Below are 17164 nucleotides of genomic sequence, written 5' to 3' on the forward strand. Positions count from 1 at the left end.
GGGGCTCGCGTTTTTCATTTTTCTAGGTGGCGCTACTGAGCTAATTTTCCCTGGCCATGTCTGAGAACATTAAAATACGTAAATTTTCACCAGACCTGACGCGTGTGCAAAATTTCATGAGTTTTCGAGCATGTTTAGGCCCTCAAACGGCCAATTCATTTGCCGAAATAATAATAATAATAATAATTAAAGCTGCAAGCAGCGTTATGAGGGCCCTCGCACACCCGGCGTGTCGAGCCATGCCCAACACCTGAAACCAGCACGTCCGATCTGATGTCACATTGATGGAATTCATGCATTTAACCACCAGTTAACATTTCATTTGCTTCAACCATGAGTATAGTCGTCCCACTAGGTGGCGCTCTAACCATTATGTACAAATGGCATAACAAACATTTCCGAGCTCGAGTCTCATCACGCCTATGAGCTTTGGGAGAGATTGGACATTGTGTTTTTGAGTGACAGCAGATTACTGCTTTTTGGCGAGTGATTCAAACTCTAAGTGCCACCATAACCACCCCGTTTCACTGAACGTAAAAAGCTTCGCAATTTAACATCACAAAGGTCTTTAGATTCCACACACTGGAGATTGGTTCAATATGATGAAATCCCTTGGAGGAGTTCGTCAAAGAACGGTGCCTGGAAAGAGGGGAAAATGTTGCCAAAATTACACATTAATTTTAAAATGGCTGACTTCCTGTTGGATTTGGGATATTGCTCCAAGAGACTTTTTTGTACATCTTGATATCTCCTATAAGCTTACCAGGTTTCAGAATCATACATAGAACACAGAGCAGGGGCTGTGGTTTTGAAATTTTGTAGGGGGCGCTGTGGAGCCATTTCGCGCTATTTAATGAAAATGATCACATGCCAACAAAGCCTTCATCCATTTGGAGGTGTGTGCCAAATTTCAAGCCTCTATAAACTTGCCAAGACCCTCAAAAGCCACTTCATCTTTCATGTTGAACAGCGTTGCCACCAGGGTGCGCCGTTCAGTTTAAAGTCACAATTTTTGCACTGAAGCATCACGAGGGACTGATGGTGATATTCACCGCTTTTGAGGTGGCCAAGATGAACCTGTGAAAATCAGTACAACAAAATTAAAGCCATGACATTTCCTGTTGCCACTAGGTGGCGCTGTCCGTATTTCCGACAATGGGCACATCAATCTGTTCAGGGCGGGTCTGACATCATGCCTGTAAAGTCTGGTACTGATCAGACTGGATTTCATTGAGTTATACTAATTTGTTTCTTCATGGCGTGACATCAAAGTTCGCCATGCTGCTGGGGTCACACCCTTTCGCGAAAACTCACAGTTTTCACTGTAACCCAAGACCAACTCCTTAAGGCTTTCCTGGAGAAATTTGAGGCTGCAGATGTCACCCATCACTATACTGTACCCCAAAGTGTAAAACATGACATTTCCTGTTCCCACTAGGTGGCGCTGTCCTTGATGTCAAATATGGCAGTTGAAATATGTTCAGGGGTGGAGCCTTATCATATGTGTGCTCTTTGGTCCAGATCGGAACATGTATGACAGAATGAGAGGCAATAAGATTTTCATGGCGAGTCATCGAAATTCGCCATGGCGCCACGGCCTCATAGTATTGTGAAAACTCAAAAGCTCCGCAATTTAACATGGCACAAGGGTGTAGTTGACACTGTCCAAATTTGAAGCTTATAGGACCAAATCCCAAGGAGGAGTTCGTTAAAGTTCGAGGCATGGAAATGGCAAAATTAGAGCCAAAATGTCACCTTCAATGCAAAATGGCGGACTTCCTGTTGGGTTTAGGACATTGCCATAATAGACTTTTTTGTTCGACTCTGAACGTTATATAGGTGTACCGAGATTCAAACTTGTAGGCCATACCCATACCGGGGGCTCGCGTTTTTCATTTTTCTAGGTGGCGCTACTGAGCTAATTTTCCCTGGCCATGTCTGAGAACATTAAAATACGTAAATTTTCACCAGACCTGACGCGTGTGCAAAATTTCATGAGTTTTCGAGCATGTTTAGGCCCTCAAACGGCCAATTCATTTGCCGAAATAATAATAATAATAATAATAATAATAATAATTAAAGCTGCAAGCAGCGTTACGAGGGCCCTCGCACCCCCGGCGCGTCGAGCCAAGCCCAACACCTAAAACCAGCACCTCCGATCTGACGTTTGGGAGAGATTGGACATTGTGTTTTTGAGTGACAGCAGATTACTGCTTTTTGGCGAGTGATTGAAACTCTAAGTGCCACCATAACCACCCCGTTTCACTGAACGTAAAAAGCTTCGCAATTTAACATCACAAAGGTCTTTAGATTCCACACACTGGAGATTGGTTCAATATGATGAAATCCCTTGGAGGAGTTCGTCAAAGAACGGTGCCTGGAAAGAGGGCAAAATGTTGCCAAAATTACACATTAATTTTAAAATGGCTGACTTCCTGTTGGATTTGGGATATTGCACCAAGAGACTTTTTTGTACATCTTGATATCTCCTATAAGCTTACCAGGTTTCAGAATCATACATAGAACACAGAGCAGGGGCTGTGGTTTTGAAATTTTGTAGGGGGCGCTGTGGAGCAATTTCGCGCTATTCAATGAAAATGATCACATGCCAACAAAGCCTTCATCCATTTGGAGGTGTGTGCCAAATTTCAAGCCTCTATAAACTTGCCAAGACCCTCAAAAGCCACTTCATCTTTCATGTTGAACAGCGTTGCCACCAGGGTGCGCCGTTCAGTTTAAACTCACAATTTTTGCACTGAAGCATCATGAGGGACTGATGGTGATATTCACCGCTTTTGAGGTGGCCAAGATGAACCTGCGAAAATCAGTACAACAAAATTAAAGCCATGACATTTCCTGTTGCCACTAGGTGGCGCTGTCCGTATTTCCGACAATGGGCACATCAATCTTTTCAGGGCGGGTCTGACATCATGCCTGTAAAGTCTGGTACTGATCAGACTGGATTTCATTGAGTTATACTAATTTGTTTCTTCATGGCGAGACATCAAAGTTCGCCATGCTGCTGGGGTCACACCCTTTCGCGAAAACTCACAGTTTTCACTGTACCCCAAGACCAACTCCTTAAGGCTTTCCTGGAGAAATTTGAGGCTGCAGATGTCACCCATCACTATACTGTACCCCAAAGTGTAAAACATGACATTTCCTGTTCCCACTAGGTGGCGCTGTCCTTGATGTCAAATATGGCAGTTGAAATATGTTCAGGGGTGGAGCCTTATCATATGTGTGCTCTTTGGTCCAGATCGGAACATGTATGACAGAATGAGAGGCAATAAGATTTTCATGGCGAGTCATCGAAATTCGCCATGGCGCCACGGCCTCATACTATTGTGAAAACTCAAAAGCTCCGCAATTTAACATGGCACAAGGGTGTAGTTGACACTGTCCAAATTTGAAGCTTATAGGACCAAATCCCAAGGAGGAGTTCGTTAAAGTTCGAGGCATGGAAATGGCAAAATTAGAGCCAAAATGTCACCTTCTCTTCCAAATGGCGGACTTCCTGTTGGGTTTGCGTCAATGGGCCCCCAGACTTTTTTGTTCGTCTTGGCATGATACACATGTGTGCCAAATTTCATACATGTAGCTCAAACGATGTGGTCGTAGGGCTGTATTTAACAAGGCATAGGTGGCGCTGTAGAGCCATTTCCCAGTGCTCATATGTAAAACCATTAAAATACAAAATTTTTCACCAAACCTGGCATGTGTGCAAAATTTCATGAGTTTTTGAGCATGTTTAGGCCCTCAAAAAGGCCCTTGTTTGGGGTGAATAATAATAATAATAATAAGAAACGGAGCAGATACAATAGGGCCTTCGCACTCTCAGTGCTCGGGCCCTAATTAAAGCTGCAAGCAGCGTTATGAGGGCCCTCGCACCCCCGGCACGTCGAGCCACTGCCAACACCTCAAACCGGCACGTCCGATGTGATGTCACATTGATGGATTTCATGCTTTTAATCACCAGCTAACATTTCATCTTATTCAACCAGGATTATAGTCATGCCACTAGGTGGCGCTCTAACCATTATTGACAAATAGCATAACAAACATTTCCAAGCTCGAGTCTCATCACACCTGTGACCTTTGGGAGAGATTGGACATTGTGTTTTTTAGTGACAGCAGATTACTGCTTTTTGCGAGTGATTGAAACTCTACGTGCCGCCATGACCACCCCGTTTCCCTGAACGGAAAAAGCTTCGCAATTTAACATCACAAAGGTCTTTAGATTCCACACACTGAAGAATGCTTCAATATGATGAAATCCCTTGGAGGAGTTCGTCAAAGTATGAGGCCTGAAAAGGGGGGAAAATGTCATCAAAATTACACATTAATTTTAAAATGGCTGACTTCCTGTTGGATTTGGGATATTGCTCCAAGAGACTTTTTTGTACATCTTGATATCTTACACAAGCTTACCAAGTGTCAGACTCATAGATGAAACACAGAGCAGGGGCTGATGTTTTGAAATATTGTAGGGGGCGCTGTGGAGCCATTTTGCGCTATTCAAGGAAAATGGTTACATAACAACAATGCCTTCATCCATTTGGAGGTGTGTGCCAAATTTCAAGCCTCTATAAACTTTCCAAGCCCCTCAAAAGCCACTTCATCTTTCATGGTGAACCGCGTTGCCACCAGGGTGCGCCGTTCAGTTTAAAGTCACAATTTTTGCACTGAAGCATCACGAGGGACTGATGTTGATATTCACCGCTTTTGAGGTGGCCACGATGAACCTGTGAAAATCAGTACAACAAAATTAAAGCCATGACATTTCCTGTTGCCATTAGGTGGCGCTGTCCGTCTTTCCGACAATGGGCACATCAATCTGTTCAGGGCGGGTCTGCCATCATGCCTGTAAAGTCTGGTACTGAACAGACTGGATTTCATTGAGTTATACTAATTTGTTTCTTCATGGCGTGACATCAAAGTTCGCCATGCTGCTGGGGTCACACCCTTTTGCGAAAAGTCACAGTTTTCACTGTAACCCAAGACCAACTCCTTAAGGCTTTCCTGGAGAAATTTGAGGCTGCAGATGTCACCCATCACTATACTGTACCCCAAAGTGTAAAACATGACATTTCCTGTTCCCACTAGGTGGCGCTGTCCTTGATGTCAAATATGGCAGTTGAAATATGTTCAGGGGTGGAGCCTTATCATATGTGTGCTCTTTGGTCCAGATCGGAACATGTATGACAAAATGAGAGGCAATAAGATTTTCATGGCGAGTCATCGAAATTCGCCATGGCGCCACGGCCTCATAGTATTGTGAAAACTCAAAAGCTCCGCAATTTAACATGGCACAAGGGTGTAGTTGGCACTGACCAAATATGAAGGTTATGAAATCAAACCCCAAGGAGGAGTTCGTCAAAGTTCGAGGCATGGAAATGGTAAAATCAGAGCCAAAATGTCACCTTCAATCCAAAATGGCGGACTTCCTGTTGGGTTTAGGACATTGCCATAATAGACTTTTTTGTTCGACTCTGAACATTATATAGGTGTACCGACTTTCAAACATGTAGGTCATACCCATACCGGGGGCTCGCGTTTTTCATTTTTCTAGGTGGCGCTACTGAGCTAATTTTCCCTGGCCATGTCTGAGAACATTAAAATACGTAAATTTTCACCAGACCTGACGCGTGTGCAAAATTTCATGAGTTTTCGAGCATGTTTAGGCCCTCAAACGGCCAATTCATTTGCCGAAATAATAATAATAATAATAATAATAATAATAATAATAATAATAATAAACAGAGCAATTACAATAGGGCCTTCGCACTATCAGTGCTCGGGCCCTAATTAAAGCTGCAAGCAGCGTTATGAGGGCCCTCGCACCCCCGGCGCGTCGAGCCACGCCCAACACCTAAAACCAGCACGTCCGATCTGATGTCACATTGATGGAATTCATGCATTTAACCACCAGCTAACATTTCAACTCATTCATTCATGATTAGTTAGTCGTTCCACTAGGTGGCGCTCTAACCATTATGTACAAATGGCATAACAAACACTTCCAAGCTCGAGTCTCATCACACCTGACACGTTTGGGAGAGATTGGACATTGTGTTTTTGAGTGACAGCAGATTACTGCTTTTTGGCGAGTGATTGAAACTCTAAGTGCCGCCATAACCACCCCGTTTCCCTGGACGTAAAAAGCTTCGCAATTTAACATCACAAAGGTCTTTAGATTCCACACACTGGAGAATGGTTCAATATGATGAAATCCCTTGGAGGAGTTCGTCAAAGTATGAAGCCTGAAAAGAGGGGAAAATGTCGCCAAAATTACACATTAACTTTAAAATGGCTGACTTCCTGTTGGATTTGGGATATTGCTCCAAGAGACTTTTTTGTACATCTTGATATTTTCCATAAGCTTACCAGGTTTCAGACTCATAGATGAAACACAGAGCAGGGGCTGTTGTTTTGAAATTTTGTAGGGGGCGCTGTGGAGCAATTTCGAGCTATTCAATGAAAATGATCACATGACAACAAAGCCTACATCCATTTGGAGGTGTGTGCCAAATTTCAAGCCTCTATAAACTTTCCAAGTCCCTCAAAAGCCACTTCATCTTTCATGGTGAACCGCGTTGCCACCAGGGTGCGCCGTTCAGTTTAAAGTCACAATTTTCGCACTGAAGCATCACGAGGGACTGATGTTGATATTCACCGCTTTTGAGGTGGCCACGATGAACCTGTGAAAATCAGTACAACAAAATTAAAGCCATGACATTTCCTGTTGCCACTAGGTGGCGCTGTCCGTATTTCCGACAATGGGCACATCAATCTGTTCAGGGTGGGTCTGATATCATGCCTGTAAAGTCTGGTACTGATCAGACTGGATTTCATTGAGTTATACTAATTTGTTTCTTCATGGCGTGACATCAAAGTTCGCCATGCTGCTGGGGTCACACCCTTTTGCGAAAAGTCACAGTTTTCACTGTAACCCAAGACCAACTCCTTAAGGCTTTCCTGGAGAAATTTGAGGCTGCAGATGTCACCCATCACTATACTGTACCCCAAAGTGTAAAACATGACATTTCCTGTTCCCACTAGGTGGCGCTGTCCTTGATGTCAAATATGGCAGTTGAAATATGTTCAGGGGTGGAGCCTTATCATATGTGTGCTCTTTGGTCCAGATCGGAACATGTATGACAGAATGAGAGGCAATAAGATTTTGATGGCGAGTCATCGAAATTCGCCATGGCGCCACGGCCTCATAGTATTGTGAAAACTCAAAAGCTCCGCAATTTAACATGGCACAACGGTGTAGTTGACACTGTCCAAATTTGAAGTTTATAGGACCAAATCCCAAGGAGGAGTTCGTTAAAGTACAAGGCATGGAAACGGTAAAATCAGACCCAAAATGTCACCTTCAATCCAAAATGGCGGACTTCCTGTTGGGTTTAGGACATTGCCATAATAGACTTTTTTGTTCGACTCTGAACGTTATATAGGTGTACCGACTTTCAAACGTGTAGGTCATACCCATACCGGGGGCTCGCGTTTTTCATTTTTCTAGGTGGCGCTACTGAGCTAATTTTCCCTGGCCATGTCTGAGAACATTAAAATACGTAAATTTTCACCAGACCTGACGCGTGTGCAAAATTTCATGAGTTTTCGAGCATGTTTAGGCTCTCAAACGGCCAATTCATTTGCCGAAATAATAATAATAATAATAATAATAATAATAATAATAATAATAATAAACAGAGCAATTACAATAGGGCCTTCGCACTGTCAGTGCTCGGGCCCTAATAATAATTAAAGCTGCAAGCAGCGTTATGAGGGCCCTCGCACCCCCGGCGTGTCGAGCCATGCCCAACACCTGAAACCAGCACGTCCGATCTGATGTCACATTGATGGAATTCATGCATTTAACCACCAGTTAACATTTCATTTGGTTCAACCATGAGTATAGTCGTCCCACTAGGTGGCGCTCTAACCATTATAGACAAAGGGCATAACAAACATTTCCGAGCTCGAGTCGCATCACGCCTGCGACCTTTGGGAGAGATTGGACATTGTGTCTTTGAGTGACAGCATATTACTGCTTTTTGGCGAGTGATTGAAACTCCACGTGCCGCCATGACCACCCCGTTTCCTTGAATGTAAAAAGCTTCGCAATTTAACATCACAAAGGTCTTTAGATTCCACACACTGGAGAATGGTTCAATATGATGAAATCCCTTGGAGGAGTTCGTCAAAGAACGGTGCCTGAAAAGAGGGGAAAATGCCGCCAAAATTACACATTAACTTTAAAATGGCTGACTTCCTGTTGGATTTGGGATATTGCTCCAAGAGACTTTTTTGTACATCTTAAGATCTTCCATAAGCTTACCAAGTTTCAGACTCATAGATAAAACACAGAGCAGGGGCTGATATTTTGGAATTTTGTAGGGGGCGCTGTGGAGCCATTTTGCGCTATTCAAGGAAAATGGTTACATAACAACAAAGCCTTCATCACATTGGAGGCGTGGGCCAAGTTTAAAGCCTCTATAAACTTTCCAAGCCACTCAAAAGTAACTTCATCTTTCATGTTGAACAGCGTTGCCACCAGGGTGCGCCGTTCAGTTTAAAGTCACATTTTTTGCACTGAAGCATCACGAGGGACTGATGGTGATATTCACCGCTTTTGAGGTGGCCACGATGAACCTGTGAAAATCAGTACAACAAAATTAAAGCCATGACATTTCCTGTTGCCACTAGGTGGCGCTGTCCGTATTTCCGACAATGGGCACATCAATCTGTTCAGGGCGGGTCTGACATCATGCCTGTAAAGTCTGGTACTGATCAGACTGGATTTCATTGAGTTATACTAATTTGTTTCTTCATGGCGTGACATCAAAGTTCGCCATGCTGCTGGGGTCACACCCTTTTGCGAAAAGTCACAGTTTTCACTGTAACCCAAGACCAACTCCTTAAGGCTTTCCTGGAGAAATTTGAGGCTGCAGATGTCACCCATCACTATACTGTACCCCAAAGTGTAAAACATGACATTTCCTGTTCCCACTAGGTGGCGCTGTCCTTGATGTCAAATATGGCAGTTGAAATATGTTCAGGGGTGGAGCCTTATCATATGTGTGCTCTTTGGTCCAGATCGGAACATGTATGACAGAATGAGAGGCAATAAGATTTTCATGGCGAGTCATCGAAATTCGCCATGGCGCCACGGCCTCATAGTATTGTGAAAACTCAAAAGCTCCGCAATTTAACATGGCACAAGGGTGTAGTTGACACTGTCCAAATTTGAAGTTTATAGGACCAAATCCCAAGGAGGAGTTCGTTAAAGTACAAGGCATGGAAACGGTAAAATCAGAGCCAAAATGTCACCTTCAATCCAAAATGGCGGACTTGCTGTTGGGTTTAGGACATTGCCATAATAGACTTTTTTGTTCGACTCTGAACGTTATATAGGTGTACCGACTTTCAAACGTGTAGGTCATACCCATACCGGGGGCTCGCGTTTTTCATTTTTCTAGGTGGCGCTACTGAGCTAATTTTCCCTTGCCATGTCTGGGAACATTAAAATACGTAAATTTTCACCAGACCTGACGGGTGTGCAAAATTTCATGAGTTTTCGAGCATGTTTAGGCCCTCAAACGGCCAATTCATTTGCCGGAATAATAATAATAATAATAATAATAATAATAATAATAATAATAAACAGAGCAATTACAATAGGGCCTTCGCACTACCAGTGCTCGGGCCCTAATTAAAGCTGCAAGCAGCGTTATGAGGGCCCTCGCACCCCCTGCACGTCGAGCCACACCCAACACCTGAAACCAGCACGTCCGATCTGATGTCACATTGATGGAATTCATGCATTTAACCACCAGCTAACATTTATTCTCATTCAATCATGATTAGTTAGTCGTACCACTAGGTGGCGCTCTAACCATTACTGACAAATGGCATAACAAACATTTCCTAGCTCGAGTCTCATCACACCTGCGAACTTTGGGAGAGATTGGACATGGTGTTTTTGAGTGACAGCAGATTACTGCTTTTTGGAGAGTGATTCAAACTCTAAGTGCCGCCATAACCACCCCGTTTCCCTGAACGTAAAAAGCATCGCAATTTAACATCACAAAGGTCTTTAGATTCCACAAGCTGCAGATCGGTCCAATCTGATGAAATCCCTTGGAGGAGTTCGTCAAAGTACGGTGCCTGAAAAGATGGGAAAATGTCGCCAAAATTACACATTAATTTTAAAATGGCTGACTTCCTGTTGGATTTGGGATATTGCTCCAAGAGACTTTTTTGTACATCTTAATATCTTCCATGAGCTTACCAAGTTTCAGACTCATAGAGAAAACACAGAGCAGGGGCTGATATTTTGGAATTTTGTAGGGGGCGCTGTGGAGCCATTTTGGGATATTCAAGGAAAATGATCACATGCCAACAAAGCCTTCATCCATTTGGAGGTGTGTGCCAAATTTCAAGCCTCTATAAACTTTCCAAGCCCCTCAAAAGCCACTTCATCTTTCATGGTGAACCGCGTTGCCACCAGGGTGCGCCGTTCAGTTTAAAGTCACAATTTTTGCACTGAAGCATCACGAGGGACTGATGGTGATATTCACCGCTTTTGAGGTGGCCACGATCAACCTGTGAAAATCAGTACAACAAAGTTAAAGCCATGACATTTCCTGTTGCCACTAGGTGGCGCTGTCCGTATTTCCGACAATGGGCACATCAATCTGTTCAGGGCGGGTCTGACATCATGCCTGTAAAGTCTGGTACTGATCAGACTGGATTTCATTGAGTTATACTAATTTGTTTCTTCATGGCGTGACATCAAAGTTCGCCATGCTGCTGGGGTCACACCCTTTCGCGAAAACTCACAGTTTTCACTGTAACCCAAGACCAACTCCTTAAGGCTTTCCTGGAGAAATTTGAGGCTGCAGATGTCACCCATCACTATACTGTACCCCAAAGTGTAAAACATGACATTTCCTGTTCCCACTAGGTGGCGCTGTCCTTGATGTCAAATATGGCAGTTGAAATATGTTCAGGGGTGGAGCCTTATCATATGTGTTCACTTTGGTCAAGGTCAGAAAATGTATGACAAAATGAGAGGCAATAAGATTTTCATGGCGAGTCATCGAAATTCGCCATGGCGCCACGGCCTCATAGTATTGTGAAAACTCAAAAGCTCCGCAATTTAACATGGCACAAGGGTGTAGTTGACACTGTCCAAATTTGAAGTTTATAGGACCAAATCCCAAGGAGGAGTTCGTTAAAGTACAAGGCATGGAAACGGTAAAATCAGAGCCAAAATGTCACCTTCAATCCAAAATGGCGGACTTCCTGTTGGGTTTAGGACATTGCCATAATAGACTTTTTTGTTCGACTCTGAACGTTATATAGGTGTACCGACTTTCAAACATGTAGGCCATACCCATACCGGGGGCTCGCCTTTTTCATTTTTCTAGGTGGCGCTACTGAGCTAATTTTCACTGGCCATGTCTGAGAACATTAAAATACGTAAATTTTCACCAGACCTGACGCGTGTGCAAAATTTCACGAGTTTTCGAGCATGTTTAGGCCCTCAAAAGGCCAATTCATTTGCCGGAATAATAATAATAATAATAATAATAATAATAATAAACAGAGCAATTACAATAGGGCCTTCGCACTGTCAGTGCTCGGGCCCTAATTAAAGCTGCAAGCAGCGTTATGAGGGCCCTCGCACCCCATCGCGTCGAGCTACACCCAACACCTACAACCAGCACCTCCGATCTGATGTCACATTGATGGAATTCATGCATTCAACCACCAGCTAACATTTCAACTCATTCATTCATGATTAGTTAGTCGTTCCACTAGGTGGCGCTCTAACCATTATGTACAAATGGCATAACAAACATTTCCGAGCTCGAGTCTCATCACGCCTGCGACCTTTGGGACATATTGGACATTTTGATTTTGAGTGACAGCAGATTACTGCTTTTTGGCGAGTGACTGAAACTCCACATGCCGCCATGACCACCCCGTTTCCTGAATGTAAAAACCTTCGCAATTTAACATCACAAAGGTCTTTAGATTCCACACACTGGAGATTGGTTCAATATGATGAAATCCCTTGGAGGAGTTCGTCAAAGAACGGTGCCTGGAAAGAGGGGAAAATGTCACAAAAATTACACATTAATTTTAAAATGGCTGACTTCCTGTTAGATTTGGGATATTGCTCCAAGAGACTTTTTTGTACATCTTGATATCTCCTATAAGCTTACCAGGTTTCAGACTCATACATAAAACACAGAGCTGGGGCTGATGTTTTGAAATATTGTAGGGGGCGCTGTGGAGCCATTTTGCGCTATTCAATGAAAATGATCACATAACAACAAAGCCTTAAGCACAATGGAGGTGTGCGCCAAATTTCAAGCCTCTATAAACTTTCCAAGCCCCTCAAAAGCCACTTCATTTTTCATGGTGAACAGCGTTGCCACCAGGGTGCGCCGTTCAGTTTAAAGTCACAATTTTTGCACTAAAGCATCATCAAGGACTGATGGTGATATTCACCGCTTTTGAGGTGGCCACTATGAACCTGTGAAAATCAGTACAACAAAGTGTAAGACATGACATTTCCTGTTCCCACTAGGTGGCGCTCTTCATATTCCTGACAATGGGCACATCAATCTGTTCAGGGCGGGTCTGACATCATGCCTGTAAAGTCTGGTACTGATCAGACTGGATTTCATTGAGTTATACTAATTTGTTTCTTCATGGCGTGACATCAAAATTCGCCATGCTGCTGGGGTCACACCCTTTTGCGAAAAGTCACAGTTTTCACTGTAACCCAAGACCAACTCCTTAAGGCTTTCCTGGAGAAATTTGAGGCTGCAGATGTCACCCATCACTATACTGTACCCCAAAGTGTAAAACATGACATTTCCTGTTCCCACTAGGTGGCGCTGTCCTTGATGTCAAATATGGCAGTTGAAATATGTTCAGGGGTGGAGCCTTATCATATGTGTGCTGTTTGGTCCAGATCGGAACATGTATGACAGAATGAGAGGCAATAAGATTTTCATGGCGAGTCATCAAAATTCGCCATGGCGCCACGGCCTCATACTATTGTGAAAACTCAAAAGCTCCGCAATTTAACATGGCACAAGGGTGTAGTTGACACTGTCCAAATTTGAAGTTTATAGGACCAAATCCCAAGGAGGAGTTCGTTAAAGTACAAGGCATGGAAACGGTAAAATCAGACCCAAAATGTCACCTTCAATCAAAAATGGCGGACTTCCTGTTGGGTTTAGGACATTGCCATAATAGACTTTTTTGTTCGACTCGCAACGTTATATAGGTGTACCGACTTTCAAATATGTAGGTCATACCCATACCGGGGGCTCGCATTTTTCATTTTTCTAGGTGGCGCTACTGAGCTAATTTTCCCTGGCCATGTCTGAGAACATTAAAATACGTAAATTTTCACCAGACCTGACGCGTGTGCAAAATTTCATGAGTTTTTGAGCATGTTTAGGCCCTCAAAAGGCCAATTCATTTGCCGGAATAATAATAATAATAATTAAAGCTGCAAGCAGCGTTATGAGGGCCCTCGCACCCCCGGCGTGTCGAGCCATGCCCAACATCTGAAACCAGCACGTCCGATCTGATGTCACATTGATGGAATTCATGCATTTAACCACCAGCTAACATTTCAACTCATTCATTCATGATTAGTTAGTCGTTCCACTAGGTGGCGCTCTAACCATTATGTACAAATGGCATAACAAACATTTCCGAGCTCGAGTCTCATCACGCCTATGAGCTTTGGGAGAGATTGGACATTGTGTTTTTGAGTGACAGCAGATTACTGCTTTTTGGCGAGTGATTCAAACTCTAAGTGCCACCATAACCACCCCGTTTCACTGAACGTAAAAAGCTTCGCAATTTAACATCACAAAGGTCTTTAGATTCCACACACTGGAGATTGGTTCAATATGATGAAATCCCTTGGAGGAGTTCGTCAAAGAACGGTGCCTGGAAAGAGGGGAAAATGTTGCCAAAATTACACATTAATTTTAAAATGGCTGACTTCCTGTTGGATTTGGGATATTGCACCAAGAGACTTTTTTGTACATCTTGATATCTCCTATAAGCTTACCAGGTTTCAGAATCATACATAGAACACAGAGCAGGGGCTGTGGTTTTGAAATTTTGTAGGGGGCGCTGTGGAGCAATTTCGCGCTATTCAATGAAAATGATCACATGCCAACAAAGCCTTCATCCATTTGGAGGTGTGTGCCAAATTTCAAGCCTCTATAAACTTGCCAAGACCCTCAAAAGCCACTTCATCTTTCATGTTGAACAGCGTTGCCACCAGGGTGCGCCGTTCAGTTTAAACTCACAATTTTTGCACTGAAGCATCACGAGGGACTGATGGTGATATTCACCGCTTTTGAGGTGGCCACGATGAACCTGTGAAAATCAGTACAACAAAATTAAAGCCATGACATTTCCTGTTGCCACTAGGTGGCGCTGTCCGTATTTCCGACAATGGGCACATCAATCTGTTCAGGGCGGGTCTGACATCATGCCTGTAAAGTCTGGTACTGATCAGACTGGATTTCATTGAGTTATACTAATTTGTTTCTTCATGGCGTGACATCAAAGTTCGCCACGCCGCTGGGGTCACACCCTTTCGCGAAAAGTCACAGTTTTCACTGTAACCCAAGACCAACTCCTTAAGGCTTTCCTGGAGAAATTTGAGGCTGCAGATGTCACCCATCACTATACTGTACCCCAAAGTGTAAAACATGACATTTCCTGTTCCCACTAGGTGGCGCTGTCCTTGATGTCAAATATGGCAGTTGAAATATGTTCAGGGGTGGAGCCTTATCATATGTGTGCTCTTTGGTCCAGATCAGAACATGTATGACAGAATGAGAGGCAATAAGATTTTCATGGCGAGTCATCAAAATTCGCCATGGCGCCACGGCCTCATACTATTGTGAAAACTCAAAAGCTCCGCAATTTAACATGGCACAAGGGTGTAGTTGACACTGTCCAAATTTGAAGTTTATAGGACCAAATCCCAAGGAGGAGTTCGTTAAAGTACAAGGCATGGAAACGGTAAAATCAGAGCCAAAATGTCACCTTCAATCCAAAATGGCGGACTTCCTGTTGGGTTTAGGACATTGCCATAATAGACTTTTTTGTTCGACTCTGAACGTTATATAGGTGTACCGACTTTCAAACATGTAGGTCATACCCATACCGGGGGCTCGCGTTTTTCATTTTTCTAGGTGGCGCTACTGAGCTAATTTTCCCTGGCCATGTCTGAGAACATTAAAATACGTAAATTTTCACCAGACCTGACGCGTGTGCAAAATTTCATGAGTTTTCGAGCATGTTTAGGCCCTCAAACGGCCAATTCATTTGCCGAAATAATAATAATAATAATAATAATAATAATAATAATTAAAGCTGCAAGCAGCGTTATGAGGGCCCTCGCACCCCCGGCGCGTCGAGCCACGCCCAACACCTAAAACCAGCACGTCCGATCTGATGTCACATTGATGGAATTCATGCATTTAACCACCAGCTAACATTTCAACTCACTCATTCATGATTAGTTAGTCGTTCCACTAGGTGGCGCTCTAACCATTATGTACAAATGGCATAACAAACATTTCCGAGCTCGAGTCTCATCACACCTGAGACGTTTGGGAGAGATTGGACATTGTGTTTTTGAGTGACAGCAGATTACTGCTTTTTGGCGAGTGATTCAAACTCTAAGTGCCGCCATAACCACCCCGTTTCCCTGGACGTAAAAAGCTTCGCAATTTAACATCACAAAGGTCTTTAGATTCCACACACTGGAGATTGGTTCAATATGATGAAATCCCTTGGAGGAGTTCGTCAAAGAACGGTGCCTGGAAAGAGGGGAAAATGTCACAAAAATTACACATTAATTTTAAAATGGCTGACTTCCTGTTAGATTTGGGATATTGCTCCAAGAGACTTTTTTGTACATCTTGATATCTCCTATAAGCTTACCAGGTTTCAGACTCATACATAAAACACAGAGCTGGGGCTGATGTTTTGAAATTTTGTAGGGGGCGCTGTGGAGCCATTTTGGGATATTCAATGAAAATGATCACATAACAACAAAGCCTTAAGCACAATGGAGGTGTGTGCCAAATTTCAAGCCTCTATAAACTTTCCAAGCCCCTCAAAAGCCACTTCATTTTTCACGGTGAACAGCGTTGCCACCAGGGTGCGCCGTTCAGTTTAAAGTCACAATTTTTGCACTAAAGCATCATCAAGGACTGATGGTGATATTCACCGCTTTTGAGGTGGCCACTATGAACCTGTGAAAATCAGTACAACAAAGTGTAAGACATGACATTTCCTGTTCCCACTAGGTGGCGCTCTTCATATTCCTGACAATGGGCACATCAATCTGTTCAGGGCGGGTGTGACATCATGCCTGTAAAGTCTGGTACTAATCAGACTGGATTTCATGGAGTTATACTAATTTGTTTCTTCATGGCAAGATATCAAAGTTCGCCATGCTGCTGAGGTCACACCCTTTCGTGAAAAGCCACAGTTTTCACTGTACCCCAAGACCAACTCCTTAAGGCTTTCCTGGAGAAATTTGAGGCTGCAGATGTCACCCATCACTATACTGTACCCCAAAGTGTAAAACATGACATTTCCTGTTCCCACTAGGTGGCGCTGTCCTTGATGTCAAATATGGCAGTTGAAATATGTTCAGGGGTGGAGCCTTATCATATGTGTTCACTTTGGTCAAGGTCAGAAAATGTATGACAAAATGAGAGGCAATAAGATTTTCATGGCGAGTCATCGAAATTCGCCGTGGCGCCACGGCCTCATGGTATTGTGAAAACTCAAAAGCTCCGCAATTTAACATGGCACAAGGGTGTAGTTGGCACTGACCAAATATGAAGGTTATGAAATCAAACCCCAAGGAGGAGTTCGTTAAAGTTCGAGGCATGGAAACGGTAAAATCAGAGCCAAAATGTCACCTTCAATCCAAAATGGCGGACTTCCTGTTGGGTTTAGGACATTGCCATAATAGACTTTTTTGTTCGACTCTGAACGTTATATAGGTGTACCGACTTTCAAACATGTAGGTCATACCCATACCGGGGGCTCGCGTTTTTCATTTTTCTAGGTGGCGCTA

At 43.4% G+C, this 17164-nt stretch overlaps 1 protein-coding gene across 1 annotated transcript in view; it reads right to left on the bottom strand.

Annotated features, from left to right (window-relative positions):
- The window catches only part of tnfrsf21 (tumor necrosis factor receptor superfamily, member 21), a 228138-nt gene that overhangs the window by 35607 nt on the left and 175367 nt on the right, over positions 1-17164 (bottom strand). The gene's annotated exons all lie outside the window — the stretch shown is intronic.

This window comes from Rhamphochromis sp. 'chilingali' (genome assembly GCF_963969265.1).
Source record: "Rhamphochromis sp. 'chilingali' genome assembly, chromosome: 5".
NCBI classification, from domain to species: Eukaryota; Metazoa; Chordata; class Actinopteri; order Cichliformes; family Cichlidae; genus Rhamphochromis; species Rhamphochromis sp. 'chilingali'.